We start from the raw sequence: 21380 nt of genomic DNA, 5'->3' as shown, positions 1-21380 counted from the left end.
ATGCCTGTAATCCCAGCACTTTGGGAGGCCACGGTGGGAGGATCGCTTGAGGTCAGGAGTTTGAGACCAACTTGGCCAACATGGTGAAACCCTGCCTCTAATGAAAAAAAAAATTAGTAGGGCATGTTGGTGGGCACCTGTAATCCCACCTACTCGGGAGGCTGAGGCAAGAGAATTGCTTGAACCTGGGAGGTGGAGGTTGCAGTGAGCCAAGATTGCACCACTACACTCTAGCCTGGGCAACAGAGCAAGACTCTGTCTCAAAAGACAAAAAGAAAAAAACCTTAATAATTGTCGCCTCTGAGGGCTGGGGATATCAGGAAACTTTGCTTTTCTGTCTAATTTTGTATATGCTCGTCTCCAGATTTGAATGTATTCTATTAAATTCCATTAGCAGCCTCCTCATTAGTCTCTGCCCCCATTCCTGCCTGTGCCTGCTGTGCAAAGGCTTCCCTGGCATTGTGCTAGAGAAAGCAGGTTGCTCCTAGAAAAAGTCTCCGTTCTCTATGCCTAGTTAACTTCCACTTACCCATCAGTACTGTACTCAAGGTCCCCCCAACTACTTTATGGAAGACTTCTGTAGTGGATGCTGTGACCTGCCACCCAGACGTCCACTTCAGGACCAGGGCCCTCATTCCCTGGCTGCTAGGAGACTTGGAGGTGGATGCCGGCAGATGAGTCTTACTCTGGGAAATGCCCTGGCTGAACGGAGCTGCCTGAGGACAGTCTACATCCATTGCCTAGTTCATTGGAGCAGGGAGACGGGGTGGGCAATAAAAGCCCAGACCCCTTGCCTCCATTCACTGCAACTTTGAAGGGTCATCTACCCACTAGAGCTCCCTGTGGGAGTGGCTGAGACCTCTGTTGCAACTGGAGTGCAGTCACTCTGTCTGGCCAGGCCTGCCAGCTTCACCCTGTCACAGGTGCTGGTCCTGAGGGCACTTCCCAAGGAACTTCCTTAACCAGTGACACCTTCTTGACCTCCCAGGCTAGGGTAGATTCCTTGACTATATACTCTTCCAGGGCACATATCTCCTTTGTAAGTTTTACATCCATTTGTGCTATCTGGCTAATGTCTGCCTGTCCCATCAACTGTAATAGCCACAGAGTGGGAGCTCTATCTGATTTTATTCACCATTGCATTCTGCATTGCTGGCATGCAGTTTACAAATATTTGTAGAGTGAACAAACAATTTTATTAACCATCTAATCTAATCCCTTAGGAGGCCATCAGCTTTACTTACGGCTGCAGAATGTCTCACTCATTCATTCAATAAATATTTACAAGCAGAAGCTGGATTCCTACCTCTCAACACCAAAACAATTCCAGATGGTTCAAAGATGGTTATATGTAAGAAAATGAAGCCAATAACTTTCTAGAATAAAGATGAGTAAGTTTTAGAAAAAAAATTGGTGGGCCGGGCGTGGTGGCTCACGCCTATAGTCCCAGCACTTTAGGAGGTCGAGACGGGCAGATCATGAGGTCAAGAGTCCGAGACCAGCCTGGCCAACATGGTGAAACCCCGTCTCTACTAAGAATACAAAAATTAGCCAGGCATGGTGGTGTGTGCCTATAATCCCAGCTACTCAGGAGGCTGAGGCAGGAGAATCTCTTGAACCTGGGAGGCGGAGGTTGCAGTGAGCTGAGATTCTGCCACTGCACTCCAGCCTGGGCGACAGAGCAAGACTTCATCTTGGAAAAAAAAAAATTTTTTTGGAATATTAAGGGCCTTCATAAGCATGACCACATAAAATTCTAAACCTTTATAAAGCAAAAATAAGGATTAATAAGCTGGGCCAGGCACAGTGGCTCACGCTTATAATCCCAGCACTTTGGGAGACTGAGGCGGGTGGATCACCTGAGGTCGGGAGTTCGAGACCACCCTGACCAAATGGAAAAAACTTGTCTCTACTAAAAATACAAAATTAGCCGGACATAAAAATACAAAATTAGCAGGGCGTGGTGGCACATGCCTGTAATCCCAGCTACTCAGGAGGCTGAGGCAGGAGAATCGCTTGAACCCGGGAGGCGGAGGTTGCGGTGAGCCAAGATTGCGCCATTGTACTCCAGCCTGGGCAACAAGAGCTAAACTCCATCTCAAAAAGAAAAAAAAAAGATTAATAAACTGGCCAGGCATGGTGGCTCATGCCTGTAATGCTAGAACTTTGGGAGACTGAGGCAGGAGGATTGCTTGAGAGACCAGACGGGGCAACGAAGTGAGACCCTGTCTCTACAAAACAAACACACACACAAAAATCAGCAGGTCACCGTGGTGCATACCTGTAGTCCTAGCTACTCTGGAGGCTAAGGCAGGGGGATAACTTGAAGCCAGGAGTTCAAGGCTGCAGTGAATCATGGTTACACTTATAAATAGCCACTGCACTTCATCCTGGGCAACATAGAGCCCGACTATATATTTGAAAAAATAAGACAAGTAAAGAAAAAGCAGTCAATAAGGAATATTAACAGCTAGGCACAGTAGCTCATGCCTGTAATCTCAGCACATTAGGAGGCCAAGGTGAGAGGATAGCTTGCGCCTAGGAGTTTGAGAACAGCTTAGGCAACATAGCGAGACTCCAGCTCTACAAAAAATGCAAAAATTAGCCAGGTGTGGCAGTGTGTGCTTGTAGTCCCAGCTACTCAGGAGGCTGAGGAGGGAGAATTGCTTCAGCCTGGAGGACCAGGCTGCAGTGAGCTGTGGTCATGCCACTGAACTCCAGCCTAGGTGACAGAGCAAGACCCTGTCTCTAGAAAAAGAAAGTAAAATAAAAAATTTAAATGAAGAGTGTTTGCAATACCTATATATGACATCTAATATACCAAGAACCCTTGCAAATCAAAAGATTAAAAAGCCTACAGAAAAATGGGCAAAGAATGTGAAAAACTATTGGAAACCTTATTTCTATTCTATGAAATGCAAATTAAAACAATAATACAATATCACTTTTTCTATAAAATTGACTGAGTTGAATGATTGACCATACCCAGTCTTGGCACGAGTGTAGATAAACAAGAAATTTAATTCACGCTTGTTGGCAAAGTTGTCCTGAACTCTTTGGAGAGCAGTTTGGCAATATCTATTAAAGCATTCACTGTTTTTGACCTCACAACCCTACTTCTAGGAATTTATGTGTCTAAGGTCATGTTTTTGTATAGTCTGTACAACATAGAGCATTGCCACTTTTATAATAGCAAAAAAGATGCCCGGGCAACATAGTGAGACTCTGTCTCTATAAAAAAAAAAAAAAAAAATAGCCAGGCATGGTGGTGCTTACCTGTGATCCCAGCTATTCAGGAGGCTGAGGAAGAAGGATCACTTGGGCCTAGGAGGTTGAGGTGGCAATGAACTGTCATCATACCACTGCACTCTAGCCTGGGCAACAGAGGGAGATTCTGTCTCAAAAAAAAAAAAAAAAAAGAAAGAAAGAAGAAGAAAAAAGAAAGGGTGGCCAGGTGCAATGGCTCATGCCTATAATCCCAGCACTTGGGGAGGCCAAGGCAGCCAAGGTGGATCAGTTGAGGTTAAGAGTTTGAGACCAGACTGACCAACATGGTGAAACCCCATTTCTACTTAAAAAAAAAAATACACACAGACAAAAATAGCTAGGCGTGGTGGAGGGCACCTGTAATCCCAGCTACTCGGGAAGCTTAGGTGAAAGGGTCACTTGAACGTGGGAGGTGGAGGTTACAGTGAGCTGAGATTGTGCCATGGCACTCCAGCCTGGGCAACAGAGCAAGACTCCCATCTCAAAAGAAAAGAAAAGAAAAGAGAAGAAAAGAAAAGAAAGAAATAAAAAAGGGATGGAAGGTTTATTAATGCAGATTGTTTAAATACATTGTGATTAATCCATACACTCAAACTCTAAAGATCTATCTTAAAGAACAAGGCACCTCTCTGTTTACCGAAATGCACTGCATGTACATTTGTACTGAAATATAAGCATAAGCAAATATGTACTCTCTATGTATGCGGAAAGAGTCCGTAATGCATTAAGAGGAAAAATCATGCGGTAAAGGAGGTATTTCCCAATTTGGAGGCAGGGAGGAAAATCTGGTGTGCATGTGTGTGAGAACTAGTGCATTAGAATATGCGCAGAAAACACATCTGCGAACGCATAGCGCAAATGTTTACTAATGGAGAGAGGGGTGCTGGCCAACTTCTACTCTGTCATGTGTTTCCATTGTGTTCCACTTACTGATAATGAGCTCACGTGACTTTTGTAATCCTAGAGAGGGGACAGCATGTGCGAAGGTCTGAAGCAATAGGATGCATTTGGGGAAATACTAAAATTGGCCCAAAAAGGATGGCAGGAAGAGGTGAGACTGGAGAGGAAGGCGGCAGGCAGATGGCCCAGGTTAGCCCACGCTCTGCCGAGGAGCATAGGGTTCATCCCAGTGCAGCAGGTTTTCTTTGTCCTCGCTGGCAGCTCCTCTCAGTCTCTGAGGCTGCCTCCTCATCTTCTGCCCACATCTGACTGTGGGAGTTTCTAATCTAATCCTTTAGGAGGCCATCAACTTTACTTAGTGCTGAAGAATGTCTCATTCACTCAATAAGTATTTACAAGCCCAGTGAGGTGGCTCACGCCTATAATCCTAGTACCTTGGGAGGCTGAGGCAGGCAGATCACTTGCATCTAGGAGTTGGAGAGCAGCCTGGGCAACATAGCAAGACCCCATCTCTGCAAAAAATAAAAAATTAGTCAGGCGTGGCAGCACGCACCTGTGGTCCCAGCTACTTGGGAGGCTGAGGTGGGAGGATCACTTGAGCCTGCGAGGTCAAGGCTGCAGTGAGCTGAGATCTTGCCACTGCACTCCAGCCTGGGCAACACAACAAGACCTTGTCTCAAATAAATAAATAAATAAATACATAAATACATAAATATTTACAGAGAAAAACTGGATTCCCGCAGGCTCAATTCTGATGAGGGTCAGTCCTGCTTCCTCATCCCTTCTCTGTCTACGCTGTCTCCTGTGACATCATCCATGCTCCTGGCTGTATAAAGCATCTTTGTGTGCCCCTCCTATGTCCTCTCTCCTGCTTGGTCTCCCTCTGAGCACAGATTTGGGGATGTAACTGCCTCCTTGGCACCTTCATCTGATAGACATCTCACGTCAAAAACTCAACTCTGGCTTTTAGCCACCCTGCCAACCTGCTTTTGTTCTAATCTTCGTCTCAGTAAACAGTGCCACTGTCCACCCAGTTGCCAAGGCCAGACACCTAGGAGTCTTCTTTTTTAAATTTGATTTTAATTTTTGGTTTTTTTTTTTTGGGACAAAGTCTCACTCTGTTACCCAGGCTGGAGTGCCATGGCGCGATCTTGGCTCACTGCAACCTCCACTTCCTGGCTTCAAGCAATTCTCGTGTCTCAGCCTCCTGAGTGGCTGGGATTACAGGCGTGTGCCGCCATGCCTAATTTTTGAATTTTTAGTAGAGACAGGGTTTGCTATGTCGGCCGTGGCTGGTCTCAAATTCCTGGCCTCAAGAGATCCACCCACCTCAGCCTCCCAACGTGTTGGGATTACAGGCGTGATCCACTACGCCCAGACTCTAGGAGTCCTCTTGATGTCCCTCTTTTCTTCCCTGCCTCCTGCTCCTCCTTACAATCCATTATCGAGTTTTGCCTGTTTTATCTCCAAAATAGACCTCAACTTGACCCCTTGTTCCCATGACTCTTGTTACTCCTAGTCCACAGTGCAGGAATAAACAAAAAGCACTCAAATGAGAACAAGCAAAGTTACTTACTCAGAGTTTGCCATAGAAGGGGGTCAGCAACCATCACCTGCATTTGGCAGAGCCTCGAGGGTAGGACAAAGTGAGGGAAAGCTCTTTCTTTCTTTCTTTCTTTCCTCTTTCTCTCTCTCTCCTTCTTCCTTCTTTCTTTTCTTTTCTTTTTTTTTTTTTTGACAAGGCCTAGCTCTGTTGCTCAGGATGGAGTGCAGTGGCACAAACACAGCTCACTGCAACCTCTGCCTGCCTCCCAGGCTCAAGCCATTCTCCCACCTTAGCCTCCCGAGTAGCTGGGACTACAGGCATGCACTACCATGCTCAGCTAATTTTGTTTATTTTTTGTAGAGATGATGTTTCACCATGTTGTTCAGGCTGGTCTTGAACTCCTGGGTTCAAGCAATCCACCCTCTTCAGCCTCCTATAGTGTTGAGATTACAGGTGTGAGCTACCACACCCAGCCTATTTTTTTTCTCTCTCTCTTCTTTCTTTCTTTCTTTTCTTTCTTTCTTTCTTTCTTTTTCTTTCTTTCTTTTTCTTTCCTTCCTTCCCTCCCTCCCTCCCTCCCTCCCTCCTCCCTCTCTCTCTCTCTTTCTTTCTTTCTCTTTCTTTCTTTCTTTCTTTCTTTCTTTCTTTCTTTCTTTCCTTCTTTCTTCCTTTCCTTCTTTCTTCCTTTATGGAGTTTCACTCTTGTCACCTGGGCTGGAGTGCAATGGCGCGATCTCGGCTCAACGCAACCTCTGCCTCCCGGGTTCATGAGATTCTCCAGCCTCAGCCTCCTGAGTAGCTGGGATTATGGGCATGCGCCACCACTCTCGGCTAATTTTGTATTTTTAGTAGAGATGGGGTTTCTCCATGTTGGTCAGGCTGGTCTCGAACTCCTGACCTCAGGTGATCTGCCCACCTTGGCCTCCCAAAGTGCTGGGATTACAGGCATGAGCTACTGTGCCCGGCCCTATTTTCACTTTCTTTCTTTCTTTTCTTTCCGGTTTTTTTTTTTTGGCGGGGGGGGACAGTGTCTCACTCTGTTGCCCAGGGAGGGGTGCAGTGGCATGATCTCAGCTCACTGCAACCTCTGCCTCCTGGGTTCAAGCAATTCTCCTGCCTCAGCCTCCCAAGTATCTGGGATCACAGGCGCCTGCCACCACACCCGGCTAATTTTTGTATTTTTAGTAGAGACAGGGTTTCACCATGTTGGCCATGTTGGTTTTGAACTCCTGACCTCAGGTGATCCGCCCGCCTCAGCCTCCCGAAGTGTTGGGATTACAGGCGTGAGCCACCACGCCTGGCCTATTTTCACTTTCTTAATAGTGTCTTTGGAAGTGCAAACGTTTAGAACTTTGAAGAAGTCTAATTTATCAATTTTATTGTGTTCTATCTATCTGTAGATCGATACATACAGACACTTCCTGATTTGCAATGGTTCAACCTAACAATTTTTTGACTTTACCATGGTATGAAAAACATATACATGCAGTAGAAATCATACCAAGTAACCATAAAACCATTCTGTTGGCCAGGTGAGGTGGCTCGCACCTGTAATCCCAGCACTTTGGGAGGCCAGAAGCAGGCAGATCACCTGAGGTCAGGAGTTCAAGACCAGCTTGACCAACATGGAGGAACCCCATCTCTACTAAAAATACAAAATAAGCTGGGCATGGTAGTACATGCCTGTGATCCTAGCTACTCAGGAGGCTGAGGCGGGATAATCACTTGAACCCGGGAGACGGAGGTTGTGGTGAGCCGAGATCATGCCATTGCACTCCAGCCTGGGCAACAAAAGCAAAACTCTGTCTTAAAAAAAAAAACACCACACACACAACAACAACAACAACAACAACAACAAATCCTGGCTAGCACAGTGAAACACTGTCTCTACTAAAAATATAAAAAATTAGCTGGGCATGGTGGTACCTGTAGTCCCAGCTACTTGGGAGGCTGAGGCAGGAGAATGGCGTGAAGGGACGGAGCCTGCAGTGAGCCGAGATCGCGCCACTGCACTCCAGCCTGGGTGAAGGAGCGAGACTCCTTCTCAAAAAAAAAAAAAAAAAAAAAAAAACGAAAACAAAGAAAGAATAAAATATTCTGTTTTTCACTTTCAGTACAATATTCTATAAGTTACATGAGACATTCACCACTTTATTATAAGATAAGCTACGTGTTAGATAATGTGGCCCAACTGTAGGCTAATGTATGTGTTCTGAGCACATTTAAAGTAGGCTAGGCTAAGCTATGATGTTTCATAGGTTGTGTACTAAATGTATTTTTAACCTGATTATTTTCAGCGTACGATGGGTTTGTTGGGATGTAACCCCATCATAAGTAGAGAAGCATCTGCATATAATTTTTTGTGTGTGCATATATTTTTAAAGTCTCACTGACAGGATTTGCTAATGAATTAGATTTCGGGTAGTGAAGAATTAAGAATGATTCCAGTGGTTTTGGTCAGGCAAGTGTCTAAGATGGGGGAAGGCTACAGAAGCAGGAAGTTGGGGATGGGGATCAGGAGCTCTGTCGTGGATGCATGGAGTTTGAGCTTGCCTGTTAGAAATCTCTGTGGGGGGTGCTGAAAGGCAGGTGGAATCTGGAGTTCAGAGTCATTTGATAGATCAGGTGGATGGGTGAGGTGGCAGAAGACCAACAGCGGTGGGAGGGTGGACTGAAAGGAGGAGAGAATCGAGGCCTGCCCAGGGCATCTGCACTTAGAGGTTAAACAATGAGGTAAACCCAGCAGGAAGATGAGAAGGAGTGGCCAGTGAGGTGCAGTTAATCTTCCTGAACATTAGTTTCCTTGTAATAACTAGGCAGCAGTCGTTAATAGTACTTCCCTCATAGCGTGATGGTGAGGTTCCTGGAATGTGCACTAAAAGTGCTTAGAGCAGTGCCTTGCACATAGGAGCTGCTCAGCGCATTAGCTAAAAATGAGAATCTTCTCTGAACCTTCTAAAGAATTGTCAAACCTTGCCTGCTGGCCTTAGCTATCAGGCGAGAACATCTATACAGAAACTTAGAGCCCACCTCAGCCAGGTGGCCTGGGCACTGTAGGATGCCAGCTGCTCAGGGGGAAGACTACTGCTCACAGCCTGGCACCATCAGGCTGGCCGAGGCACATCGCAAGCCAGCAGGTTTGTGCAACAGACTTGGCTCCCAAAAGGGAGGCCCAGAAGGCCCAGAGAGCCTCAGGGATAGGGCCTGGCTGAAGACTGTGATTAAGGAGGTGAGAGTTTTGAGTCTGGTAATTTTGCTATTAAACAGAAATGTGACTTCATTTATACTCCTGAGCCTCGAAGCCTGGACTTAAAGATTAATCCCCAGTGGGTGAGGCTGGATACCAGGACTGGCTACATAATTTGCAGAGCCCACTGAAAAAGCAAATGTGAATCTCTTGGTCATGTGTCATGAGGAATGTCAAGGCAGTTATAGCAGAGAATTAAGCCAAGTGTGGGGCCCTTAGCACCAGGGGCCTCTGTGACTGCACAGGTCATAGGCCCATGCAGCTGGCCCTGTCTGGCCCTATCTGGTTTCAATCCACAATGATGGGGGAGGAGAGAGTCTGGAAGGTTGAAGAGGGAGGCACTAGACACTCATGGGTAGAGAGACCGCTCTGGCTGCAGTGTGAAGAGTGGGTCACGGTGAGCAGGGGTGCTTGGGGCTGTTGGAGCTTCATGCTGAGATGGGATAAGGTCTGCCCAGATGAGTGGGGAAGGAATGGGAGAGGAGCGGGACCCTCTCTTTGGGGAGGTTGCCCTGAAGCTTTCTGGCCCTCCCTGTTTCCTGCTCAGTTTTCCTGCCTTCTCCTTGGGAATTCTCCTGGGACTACCATTCTGGGATGTGCAGTTTTGTTTGTTTGTTTTTTGTTTTTGAGACAGTTTCACTCTTGTCGCTCAGGGTGGAGTGCAATGGCTTGCTCTCGGCTCACTGCAACCTCTGCCTCCTGCGTTCAGGCGATTCTCCTGCCTCACTCTGTGGAGTAGCTGGGATTAAAGGTGTGCACCACCATGCTTGGCTAATTTTGTATTTTTAGTAGAGACCAACCACCACGTTGGTCAGGCCGGTCTCAAACTCCTGATCTCAAGTGATCCACCCTCCTCGGCCTTCCAAAGTGCTGGGATTACAGGCATGAGCCACTGTGCTCAGCATGTTCTTTTATCCACTCCCTTTGGTAGAGAGGGAAGCTTCCCCACTGGTGTGGGGGCTGAGAGCAGATTCTCCCCATGGACAGAAACGTAGACACCACAACCCCTCCCTCGTGGCACCATTGCTATCCCTTCGGGAACTGCGGCTTGGGGTGTCCTGTTGAGTCACTTCACACCCAGCCGCTCACTGGCACTGACTGTCTATGACATTCAAAGGCAGAAAAGTACAATATGACTTTATTTCTTATTTTAATTTAATGTTCATGAAACAAGGCTTGAACAATAGAACTTTAAAAAAGTTCTAGACAACCTCTGTCTTATTTCTTTATTATTTTTTAGTTTTCAGATAGGGTCTCACTGTGTTGCTCAGGCTGTAGCACAGTGGCGCGATCTCTGCTCACTGCAACCTCCACCTCCCACCTCAGCTTCCCAAGTAGCTGGGACCACAGGTGGGCACCACCACGCCTGGCTAATTTTTTATATTTTTGGTAGAGATGGGGTTTCATCATGGTACTCAGGCTGGTCTTGAACTCCCGAGCTCAAGTGATTTGCCGCCTTGGCCTCCCAAAGTGCTGGCATTACAGGTTTGTGACACTGCAGCTGGCCAATACAACTTTTTTTTTTCTTTTTTGAGACAGAGTTTCACTCTTGTTGCCCAGGCTAGAGTGCAGTAGCATGATCTTGGCTCACCGTAACCTCTACCTCCCAGCTCAAGGCATCCTGCCACCTCAGCCTCCTGAGTAACAGGGACCATAGGCATGCACCACCATGCCCGGCTAATTTTTTGTATTTTTAGTAGAGATGGGGTTTCACCATGTTGCCCAAGGGTCTCGAACTCCTGGGCTCAAGTGATCCTCCCACCTAGGCATCCCAAAGTGCTGGGATTACAGGCATGAGCCACTGTGCCTGGGCAACAATTTTAAAGAAAAAAATAATGAGAACAGTGTCACCACAACTTTGGCATAAGGAACCTAGATACTGAGCAACTGAGCATTCCTCTCAGATGCCCAGGGCACAGGGAACAGATGAAGCATTTCAGTCTCCAGAAAATGGGGAGCATAGCTGCAGGAAGGGCAATCATCATAAGCCCTAGTGTCTTTAGTAGACCCCCCCCGCCTAGGTACTTAACCACCCACCCACATCACTGCAGTCCCACCTGTCCAGGGGAACAAGAATGTCAGAAGACAAGAAACGATTCTTGAATTGTGGAATTTCAGGCACATGGTTATCATAATATGTGTTGTGTTCATGGGTGTGTGATGGCGGCAGAGGGGTCTTTGTCTCCTACCTGGGACGGGATTAGTGTTGCCTCTACTTACCATAAAATGGGTCCTCCGAGGATATTAAATCCAGCTTGTGAAAGATCTGTGTGTTAAATTGACCCACTCAGTTCAACGATGAACCACAAGCTTTTTGGAGCACTGTGATATGTGAGTGGGGCCCTTTCTGCAAAGAGCTCACAGGCCAGTGCAAGAGTAAGAAAGCAGAGAGTTTTGAGGCAGGAGTGTCCCCTGACACTGAGGACAAGCATGGGAGAACTTGGTGGCTTGGAAGAAGTGAGCTGGGCCAGCCTGGAGGTGAGGGAGGGTTTCCAAGAAGAGGTGACTTCTGAGTCCTGAGAAGTGCATTGCTATGTAGGAGTGAAAGTGGTGGTGGTCTCCAGGCAAAGAGCAATTTCAAGGTCAATTGGCTTGTGATTGGAGGACCTTCTGCTTGGACTCTGGATCCCACGACTCAAGCAGGTTCAAGGCCTCCATTTCAGCGACTATCCTGCTTTTCTCTGCATTTTCATTTTATCCCTTTTATTCTCATTTGCACACAAACGTGTTCTAGTATCTCCCTTCAAGAAAGAAAGAAGGAAGGAAGGAAAGAGGGAGGAAGGGAGGAAGGATGGGAGGAAGGAAGGAGGGAAGGAAGGAGGGAGGGAAGGAAGGAAGAAAGGAAGGAAAGGAAGAAAGAAGAAAGAAAGAAAGAAAGAAAGAAAGAAAGAAAGAAAGAAAGAAAGAAAGAAAGAAAGAAAGGAAGGAAGGAAGGAAGGAAGGAAAGAAAGAAAGAAAGAAAGAAAGAAAGAAAGAAAGAAAGAAAGAAAGAAAGAAAGAAAGAAAGAAAGAAAGAAAAAGAAAGAGAGAGAGGCAGGGAGAAGGAGGGAGCGGACCTCTCTGTCAGTTAGGGTCCTGGCAGGGATCATAATCGGCTCAGATGGTTCAACTGATGTCAAAGAGTTCTAGGCTATGTTTCTGGTTATTCTGTGAATAAAACCCACTGAGCTAATACTGATTACCTTTTGACTACCACTGTGGCATTCAAGCAAGCTGACACAGGTGAAAGGACTTTAAAGAGTTTAAAAAACAATGGTACAACAGAAAATCAACTCAATCCATGAATGATCATTATCATGACTTATATCACAGGTGTGAAAGTATCTCATGGCATTCAGATCCCAGGAATTTTTGTTCCTGGGCTCAAACACCTGCTGCATTTCCTGCAGGCAGGCAAACAGAGCAAGGGCATTGAAAACATGAATTCGGCTTCAATGAATTTATCTAGAATGGTGCAATCGGAACATCTAGAAAGAGACTGTTTTCATTTCACCATACATTCAGATTTTGTCTTTTGTGGTTTTTAGTGTTATTTTTATTTTGACTCATATTTGTGGGAATGGACACCATAATCCCTTCAATGCTTTGACCCTGGAAAGGACATTACGTCATCTTTCATTTCTAGTCACTCCTCATCCCCTTCCAAACAACCTGCCAGAAACAGCTGCCAGCCCTCAACTCACTGCCCCAATCCATGTGCATCACCTCTTTCTGTAGCCTGTGATCATTGGGAAGCTTCTGGAAAATAATATCCCAGCTATGGAAGTGATTGGCACTGTTCCAGTGTGCTTACTCATGCAGGGCTCAGAGGCTGGGGGCTTTCTTTGTGTTGCTCACTTAATCTCTGTGACAACCCGACTCAGGCAATTTTCAGATAAGAACCGTGAGGCTCAGAGAGATAAAGTGACTTGATTAAGGTCACATTGCAAAGGAGGGTTAGAAATGAAATGTAAACAATTTCCTGTTCTGCAGTCCTGGCCTTTAAGCCATTCTTCATGCTGCTGCCTCATGGAGGCTGGAACCAGAGGGGGCACAGAGATTACCTCATTCTGAGTCTTCACTTTATGGAATTATATGCCAATAATATGAGACCTCATCTACTCCCAAATCCAGGTTGCCAGATCCTCTGTTCATATTTCACATATATGTGTAATATATGTGACTATAAATTTAATAGGAAAGGAAGTTTCCTTTAAAAGACCCAGTAGAATATTTAGGTGCCTATGAGGAAATTCAGTCTTGCAAAAGTAAAACAGTGGAATTTTTTTGTGTTTTTTTTTTGTGCTTGTTTTGAGACAGTGTCTCACTCTGTCACCTGGGCTGGAGTGCAGTGGCATGAACGTGGCTCACTGCAGCCTCAACTTACCAGGCTCAAGTGGTCTCCTGCCTCAGTCTCCCAAGTAGCTGGGACCACAGGCACATGCCACTATGCCCGGCTAATCTTTGTATTTTTTTGTAGAGATGGGGTTTTGCCATGTTGCCCAGGCTGATCTTGAACTCCTGGGCTCAAGAGATCCTCCTGCCTTGGTCTCCCAAAGTGTTGGGATTACAGATGTGAGCCACCGAGCCCGGCCAAGCACAGACAACTCTTCCAAGACGTTTTGCTATAAATGTAAGCAGAGAAAGGGCAGAAGCTGGAAGGGGATTTGGAGATGAGGGAAGGTGTGCTGGCCATTATCCCATCCAAGATCCATTCACTGTCCATTTGTGTCCCACTCTGGGCCCTGGGAGAGAGACCCTTTTGCACTGCATTGCCGGGGCTCTTCCGGTTACAACACTTCCATATGGGTTCAGCCAAGGGGAGGCAAAGGCAGGAGAACTGAAGGCTGGAGGAAAGAGAGAGCAGGTGTTCTGCCCGTCCCTCTCTGTTTCAGTGCCCTGTCTCGGGCAGGAGCTGTGTCCCCCTCCATGCCTGCAGTTCCTTCCAGGCTGCCCTTTCCTCAATGGCTCCTGGGATGCTAGTTCTTCCCTTGGTCCTTTCTGGGCCAGGAGTTGTCACCCTACAAATCTTCATTTGTCTCTGGGTGCTGCAACATCCTTGTTTGTTCCCTTAACTTTGTTAGTGGTCTCTTTGAATCAGTTGAACCATCTGAGAGAATCCTGATTTCTGCCAGGACTCTAACTGATAGAGCGGTCCCTCCCTCCCTCCCTTCCTTCCTTCCCTCCCTCCCTTAAGGGAGATACTAGAATATGTTTGTGTGCAAATCAGAATAACAGGGCAGACGGCTGGGTGCAATGGTTTATGCCTGTAATCCCAGCACTTTGGGAGGCTGAGGTGGGCAGGTCGCTTGAGGCTGGGAGTTCAAGACCAGCCTGGCCAACATGGTTAAACCCCATCTCTACTAAAAATACAGTTAGCCAGGCGTGATGGCAACATGCTTGTAATCCCAGCTACTCGAGAGGCTGAGGCAGGAGAATTGCTTGAGTCTGGGAGGCAGAGGCTGCAGTGAGCCAAGATAGCACCACTGCACTCCAGCCTGGGTGACACAGCAAGACTCTATCTCAACAAAAAAAGAAAAAGAATAACAGAGCAGAAAGGGAGAAAATGATGATGCAGAGAAAAGCAGGGTACTCACTGGATCAAAAGTCTCCAGCCTGCTTGAGGGCCTGGGATCCAGAGTCCCAGCAGATGGTCATTGCCTTAGACTCCAGCAGGATGCCTCTTCTGTGGTTGCAGGAGGAGAGGCAGGAAGCCTGGGCACAGGGGCAGGAGGGTTGAGAGATCTGGCCTGAGGGCTTCCAGTTTCTCAAAGGAGAGTGAGCCATGCCCATTAGCTGAGGAAGGCAGGGGAGTTTGTGCAGCTAGAAGACAGTATGAAATAGCCATCTCAGGGAACTGGAAAACAAACTTTCTAGGAAAGGTTGGTAGGGTTGCCAGGTATGAGGAGTGTCAGTTTGAGGTTTGTGATCATGAATTTATTTATTTATTTTTATTTTGTGATTATTATTTTTTAAGACAGAGTCTCGCTCTTGTTGCCCAGGCTGGAGTGCAGTGGCACAATCTCGGCTCACTACAACCTCCACCTCCCATGTTCAAGTGATTCTCCTGTCTCAGCCTCCTCAGTAGTTGGGATTACAGACGTCTGCTACCACACCCAGCTAATTTTTGTATTTTTAGTGGAAACGGGGTTTCTCCATGTTGGTCAGGCTGGTCTTGAACTCATGACCTCATGTGATCCACCCTCCTTGGCCTCCCAAAGTGCTGGAATTACAGGCGTGAGCCGCGCTTGCCTGGCTGCGTCATGAATTTAAAGAGCAACCCGTCAACAGTGCTGTGTGCTTTTCTCCAGCACCTGCAGCTGCTCTGGCACTGGCCTGAAGAAGGTGAGGGTTAGGTTTTGGAAGAGTTGTGATTTAGCCAGGTTTACATGATGGACAGAGAGGGGCAGGTTTATTGAGGGTTTCAGCCAGGGAGTGACAGTCATGGTGGAGCGTGGGATCTACTCAGGGTTAGAAGGGAAGCAAGCACATGAGTGGGTGACAGTGAAAAAGGTGACACTAAAGAGGATTGGAGGCTCTGATGGAGCATGGCATGGAGGGGAATCTAGAGCCCATGAAAACTGAGTTGAAGTGATTGGGAGATGAGTGCAAGAAACTGCAAGTGAGGGAGCACGGGGTGTTCCCTGATGGCATCAGCCGGGCAAGGGTTTTGAAAGCGGAGGAGGAGAAATGGCTCAGAAAGTAACTGAATGAAAAGGAGGGCGCCCACATCTCCTCCTGGCCTTCCCAGGACGCTTCTCCCTACATCTCCCAGAGCAGTTCTGTCTCTTGCCAGGTTGCCTGAAAAAGCCCACGACAACTTCAGTGGCTTCAGTTTTAGGCCGAATCAGGCCATTTTTCAACTTTGTTTCTCCTTACAGCCTTATCCACAGCCTGGCTCTGACTGCACTGCACGGGTGCTAGTAACGTGTCTTCTAGAACAAGCACCTACGGGCACACGGGAGTCAGATCCCTAGACAGAGGCCTGGTGTCTTCTCCTGTAAACTGCATTCCCTCCCTCATTTGTTTATTCAAACATGTGTTAAGCACGACTGCATGCCAGGCCTATTTGCTTTATTTTCTTTACCTCTCTCAGCCACCCTGAGGGGAGGGATTCTTTTTTATTTATTTCATTTTTATTTTGTAGAGACAGGGTCTCACCATATTGTCTAGGGTTGTATCGAACTCCTGGGCTCAAGTAATGGGGGAGGATTATTACGCTCATTTTTACAAATGAGGAAATAAAAGCTCAGAGAGCTGAAAAACTTTGCCAAGGTCATATAGGGTCTATCTGAGTCCAAGGAGACTCACTATCCAGATAGGGAAAGAAAGAGGTAGGGAAATAAATAATAAAACATAAGTCGTTGTGCAAAGTTTTAAGGGAACATGGAAGTTAGAGAGATTACTCCTGTTATGGGAGAAGAGGTGGGGTGCATGTGAGTTAGACTTCCAGGATTAGTAGAAATTGACATAGGGAGCTGGAGAGGAAGGACGGCAGGCAGAAGTGATAGCCTGAGCAAAGACATGGTGACACGAAACTCCATGGTGTGACCAAGATTGTTGAGTTAAAGGCAGAGACAAGATTGTCTATTGGTCTGGGGTTCATGGACAGCCTCAAGGAGGTGGCCCACAAACCCCCAGACATTTGATCTCAGTTGTGGGTGTCTTTTTTTTTTTTTCTAGAGAGAGGCTTTTTATTTTAATTGATTCTTCAAACTGGGACATTCACTCAAGACAGCCTTGGGTAGCAGATAAGCTTGGAGACATCAGCAGGGCCCAGGAACACAGGACCCTGTAGCCCTGGTTCACGAATTCATCCTTCACTCTGAGGCCAACAGGGAACCCATGGTGTTTTCTAGCCGGGAGAAAGCACCTGCCTTAAGCACGCTTTCTAGCCTTAGGAAGACAACACAGTTTACTGTCCACTGAAATAGATGGGAAGTCCTTTCATAAACTACAACACGATCTACTGTTTACTGCCGTATCCCTAGAGTCGGGCACAGTGCTGAGCACATATTGGGGGTTCAGTAGATATTTGTTGAATGAATGAATGAATGAATGAATGTGCACAGGTGTACATCATAACAATAAAAAGAATGTATATCTCCAGAGTGGCCCCATGCATTTCTTGACTGATTTAACTGAAGGTGAAATCCACGAACCGCAAACTCTAGAGCTTCAGGCTCTAACAGAAACCTACCGAGTCCTGAGATGATGCTAGGAGTGGCAGGGCAGGGGTGGGTAGGGGAGAGTGGGTTTGGCACCTGAGGGTGTGGCCACACCTGGCTGCAGGATGGGGCTCTTCCCACAGTGCCCTTTGGCATCTTTGAAGGAGTGGAGGCTACACGGTCAGGATGGCCGGAATTCTTCTTTTCCTCCTTTGACATTCAATCCAACAGCTTGTCCTGTCGACTCTGTCTGCAAAACATGTCCTCTATCCCCTCCATTTCCTCCACTCTCACCCAGTTCCTGCTCCCCACCTGGCCTGGGCCACCGCAGCTGTCTCAAAACCAGAGCCATGGCTGTGCCCTTGCCTCCCTACCATCAGCTCTCCATGTGGTGGCCTGAGAGATCTTTAAAACTCTCCACCTGCAAAGAACGTGGCTTTCTTAGAGTACCATGCTTCTAAAAATTTAATGTATTTTTGGGTCATTTGGGAATTTTGCTAAGATGCAGTTTGTGATTCAGTTATCCGGGGTTGGGCTCAAGACTGCGTTTCTAATAAGCTCCCAGGCCATGCAGTTGCTGCTGCTGCTGCTGGACCGCATTAGGAGTAACAAAGGCTTGGAGAAAAATCCAAACTTCCTTCCCATGTCCCACTGTATCTGGCCCCTGCATAGCTCTCCCACGTCATCTCCAGCCCTTGCTCCTCTCCCTCATCTTGCTATGGCTCCTCTGGCCTTCACTCTGTTCCTGGAGTATGCCAAGCTGCTCCTACCTCAGGGCCTTTGCACATGATGTTCCCACTGCCTGGAGTGCTCCTTTCCTGGAACATTCCACATCGCTTGCTTTTCTTTATTTACATCTTAGTTCAATGGTGAGATAGTAATTCTCTGTCCACTTCACCTAGTGAAGTACCTTAGCCACCAGAGACTCCTGGCTATTTGCTTTTTTTCTTCTTCTGCATAGCACTTATGATTCTCAGTTTATTTTGGTAATATATTTGTTGACATTCATTTCCTGTCCTTCCCTTCATGTATGTTCCACAGGGATAAGGACTCGGCTTCCTTTGCTCTGAGCCTACCCCAGAGCCTGGCGCATGGTAAGTGTCCTCTTCATGTTTCTTGGGCCTGTGCATGAAAACGCTCCCACCGCTGCTGTTGGTGTTTGGATGCAGACAAGCCGGGAAAAGCAATGGAGGGACCTGAGACAGAGGAGAGGAAGGAGAGAGTAAGCAAACTGTCTCTACTGAGGTGCCTCAGAAAAAGCCTCAAGAACCTGGAGGTGATGCTGAAACCCTGAATCAACACATAGTAGATGAATTCATCTAACCAGAAGAGATTCATTCTGGAAGGCGGGGAGGAAAGTAATGCATAGTTCAATGAGTTAAGCATTTGGAAGTTTCAGTAGACATACAGTAAATATTTATCAAATAAATAAATATGCTGAACTCTTATTTTATGACCATTACTTTGTGTTATATAATCTGTTCGTCCTCATAAAACATGATCACCATCTTGCAAATAAGAAGCTGCGCTACCAGATTAGGAGATTTGCCCAAGGTCATATAAGACTCGCCAAAGGTCATACGTCGATTCAGAGACAGAGCTGACTACCCTACTCTCTAAAACAGCTCTATTCAAAGTCATAAAGGCCATATTCCCCGTCTCCTTCCCTGCAGTGCCATACAACCTGTTATCACTGACACACTGCATTTATCTGCTTGTCTGTTTCTTCTCACCACAGCATAAATTCCCGAAGGGTAAGAATCTTCGTTTTGTTCGCTACTCTTTTCCAGAGCCCAGAACAGGGCCTGCCATGTACGTGGCACTTCATGAATGCTTACTGAATGTTAAAAGGACGAATGAAGGGATTATTTAAAAATCCTTATTTCGGCCAGGTGCCATGGCTCATGCCTGTAATCCTAGCACTTTGGGGAGAGTGAGGCCAAGAACAGGAGTTTGAGACCAGTCTAGATGACATAGCAAGACCCTGTCACTACGAAAAATTTACAAATTAGTCAGATGCGGTGGCAGGCACCTGTAGTCCCAACTACTCAGGAGGCTGAGGCAGGAGGATGGCTTGAGCCCAGGAGTTTGAGGCTGCAGTGAGCTTTCTCGCACCACTGCATTCCAACATGGACAACAGAGCAAGACCCTGCCTCTTAAAAACAAAAAACAAAAACAAAAAAGTTTCTCCACCTCTGAGGGGCAGCTCTGTAAACTGGTGGCTGACAGATGGCTCAAATCCAGGCAAGAAGGCTGGAGGCCATCTGTGAGGAAGGAAAGCTGCGGCCTGCTGAATGCTCTGGATAATCAGAGGGAAGACTGTATCCGCAGAGGAGAGACTCGCTGCATGGAACCTGGCGGGAGAGTAACCATGGAGCTGGCATTTTGTCCAGTCTTAGGCTCTGACATCACCCCTGTGGTGACATGGGTGGGCATGAATGCCACAAGCTGGCAGTGGCTCTTCTCAGGATGTGACTTCCCACATAAAGTGGCCCTAGAGGGAGAATGTGATGACCAGGCCCCAGTGGCAATAAGTTCGATGTAAGTGAATAAACAGGCACTTAGCAGAAAATTTCTTGTGAGCCAGGCATGGTAGTTCACGCCTATAAGCCCAGCACTTCAGGAGGCTGAAGGGGAAGCATTGCTTGAGCCCGAGAGTTTGAGACCAGAAGCCTGGGCAATGTGGAGAGACTCCATTTCTAAAAAAAAAAAAAAAAAAGTTAAAGTTAGCCGGGCATGGTGGCACACTCCTATAGTCCCAGCTACTTGGGAAGCTGGGGTGGGAGGATCGCCTGAGTCTGGGAGGTCGAGGCTGCACTGAGCCATGATCATGCTACTGTACTCCAGCCTGAGTGACAGAGCAAGACCCTGTTTCAAAAAAAAAAAAACCGTTTGTGAATTGCGTTAGAATGAGTGAGTCGTTCAAGCCTGGCAGCTCTGGCTGCTGGACAGAGGCTCTGAACCAGCCAGGCTGGGTTGTGGATAGCCCCTCGAGATAGTTCTCTGCCCACTGACCTTCCTCTGTACCTAGGCTTCTCGAAGCATAGACTTGAGACTGGGCTCAGACTAACCACATCAGTACCACCTGAGAACTTGATAGAAATGCAAATTCTCCTGCCCTGTTCTCTGATCTACAAAATTAGAAACTACAGAGGTGAGGTCCATGGTTCTGGGAATTAACAAGCCCTCCAGGTGATTCTGATGCATGTTCAAGTTTGAGAACCACAGCTAGTTTCCCTTTCATAATAGTTACTACTTTGCAAGGAGTCCCACGGGTGGGGTTAAGGTAACAGGTTGAGAAATTCATAATATCGTGCAGGGGGTCTTTTTATAAGTTGAGTGAGGACTGGATCAATGACTCTCAATGGGAAAGGCCAGGGGTTAGGGAGGAACCTCCTTGCATTTGGAAAATCTCGAGGAGGGGTTAATTTGCAAAAACAAATTTTAAAGTTATAGTTTTGCTTTCTAGACCTGATTTTTAAAAATTTATTTATTTTTTTTTAGAGACAGGGTCTTGCCATGTTGCCCAGGCTGGTCTCGAACTCTGGCTTTAAGTGATCCTTCCCCCCTGGCCTCTCAAAGCTGGGATTACAGGCGTGAGCCACAGTGCCCAGCCCTTAATTTATTTCAAAGGCTGGTGTAATATAAACATTAAAGGAAGGTGTAATATAAACTGCCATCCAGTATTAATTGTTTTAGTGTCTACAATGTTTGGATCCCACCTCCTGTCCAATTCTCATCCTCAAACACAAAAACAAAACCAAAAAAACAACTATCTATCTACACACACACACACACACACCCTCGGTTGGCCTGAGAGGTAAAAGAAACAACCCGTAGGACCTGCTGAAAGAGCCCCTGAGGCACGTTGGAGCCTTTCTTGTGTGCCATGCACTGTATCTGGCACTATAAAGAGGGTACAATAGCTAGTGGCTTCTGCAATCAAGCAGCTTACAAGAGAAAATTCAGAGGGGAGACATTTTTTCTGGTTGACAGATGTTGAAAGCATGAAGGTGTGGGAGCTTTGATCAGAGACTTGGTTTTTCAGTTTTGCCAGATAATGGAACACATGCGGTGAACTAATGGGAGAGGAGGGTGAACAGATGGGCGAGGCTTGATTGCTGGGTTAGGAGACACAGAAAGGCACAGAGGACAGAGGACTACCAGTCCTTGGCAGTACTGTACTGCTCCATGGCCACTACTTGGGTCCAGGGCCACATTCAGATCTGAGGTTAGATAGTAAGAATTGCTAACATTTATCCAGCGACCACAT

The sequence above is a fragment of the Symphalangus syndactylus genome, chromosome 20, assembly GCF_028878055.3.
Source record: "Symphalangus syndactylus isolate Jambi chromosome 20, NHGRI_mSymSyn1-v2.1_pri, whole genome shotgun sequence".
Lineage (NCBI taxonomy): Eukaryota > Metazoa > Chordata > Mammalia > Primates > Hylobatidae > Symphalangus > Symphalangus syndactylus.
The sequence above is the reverse complement of the archived record's forward strand: the minus strand, read 5'-3'. Positions refer to the sequence as shown.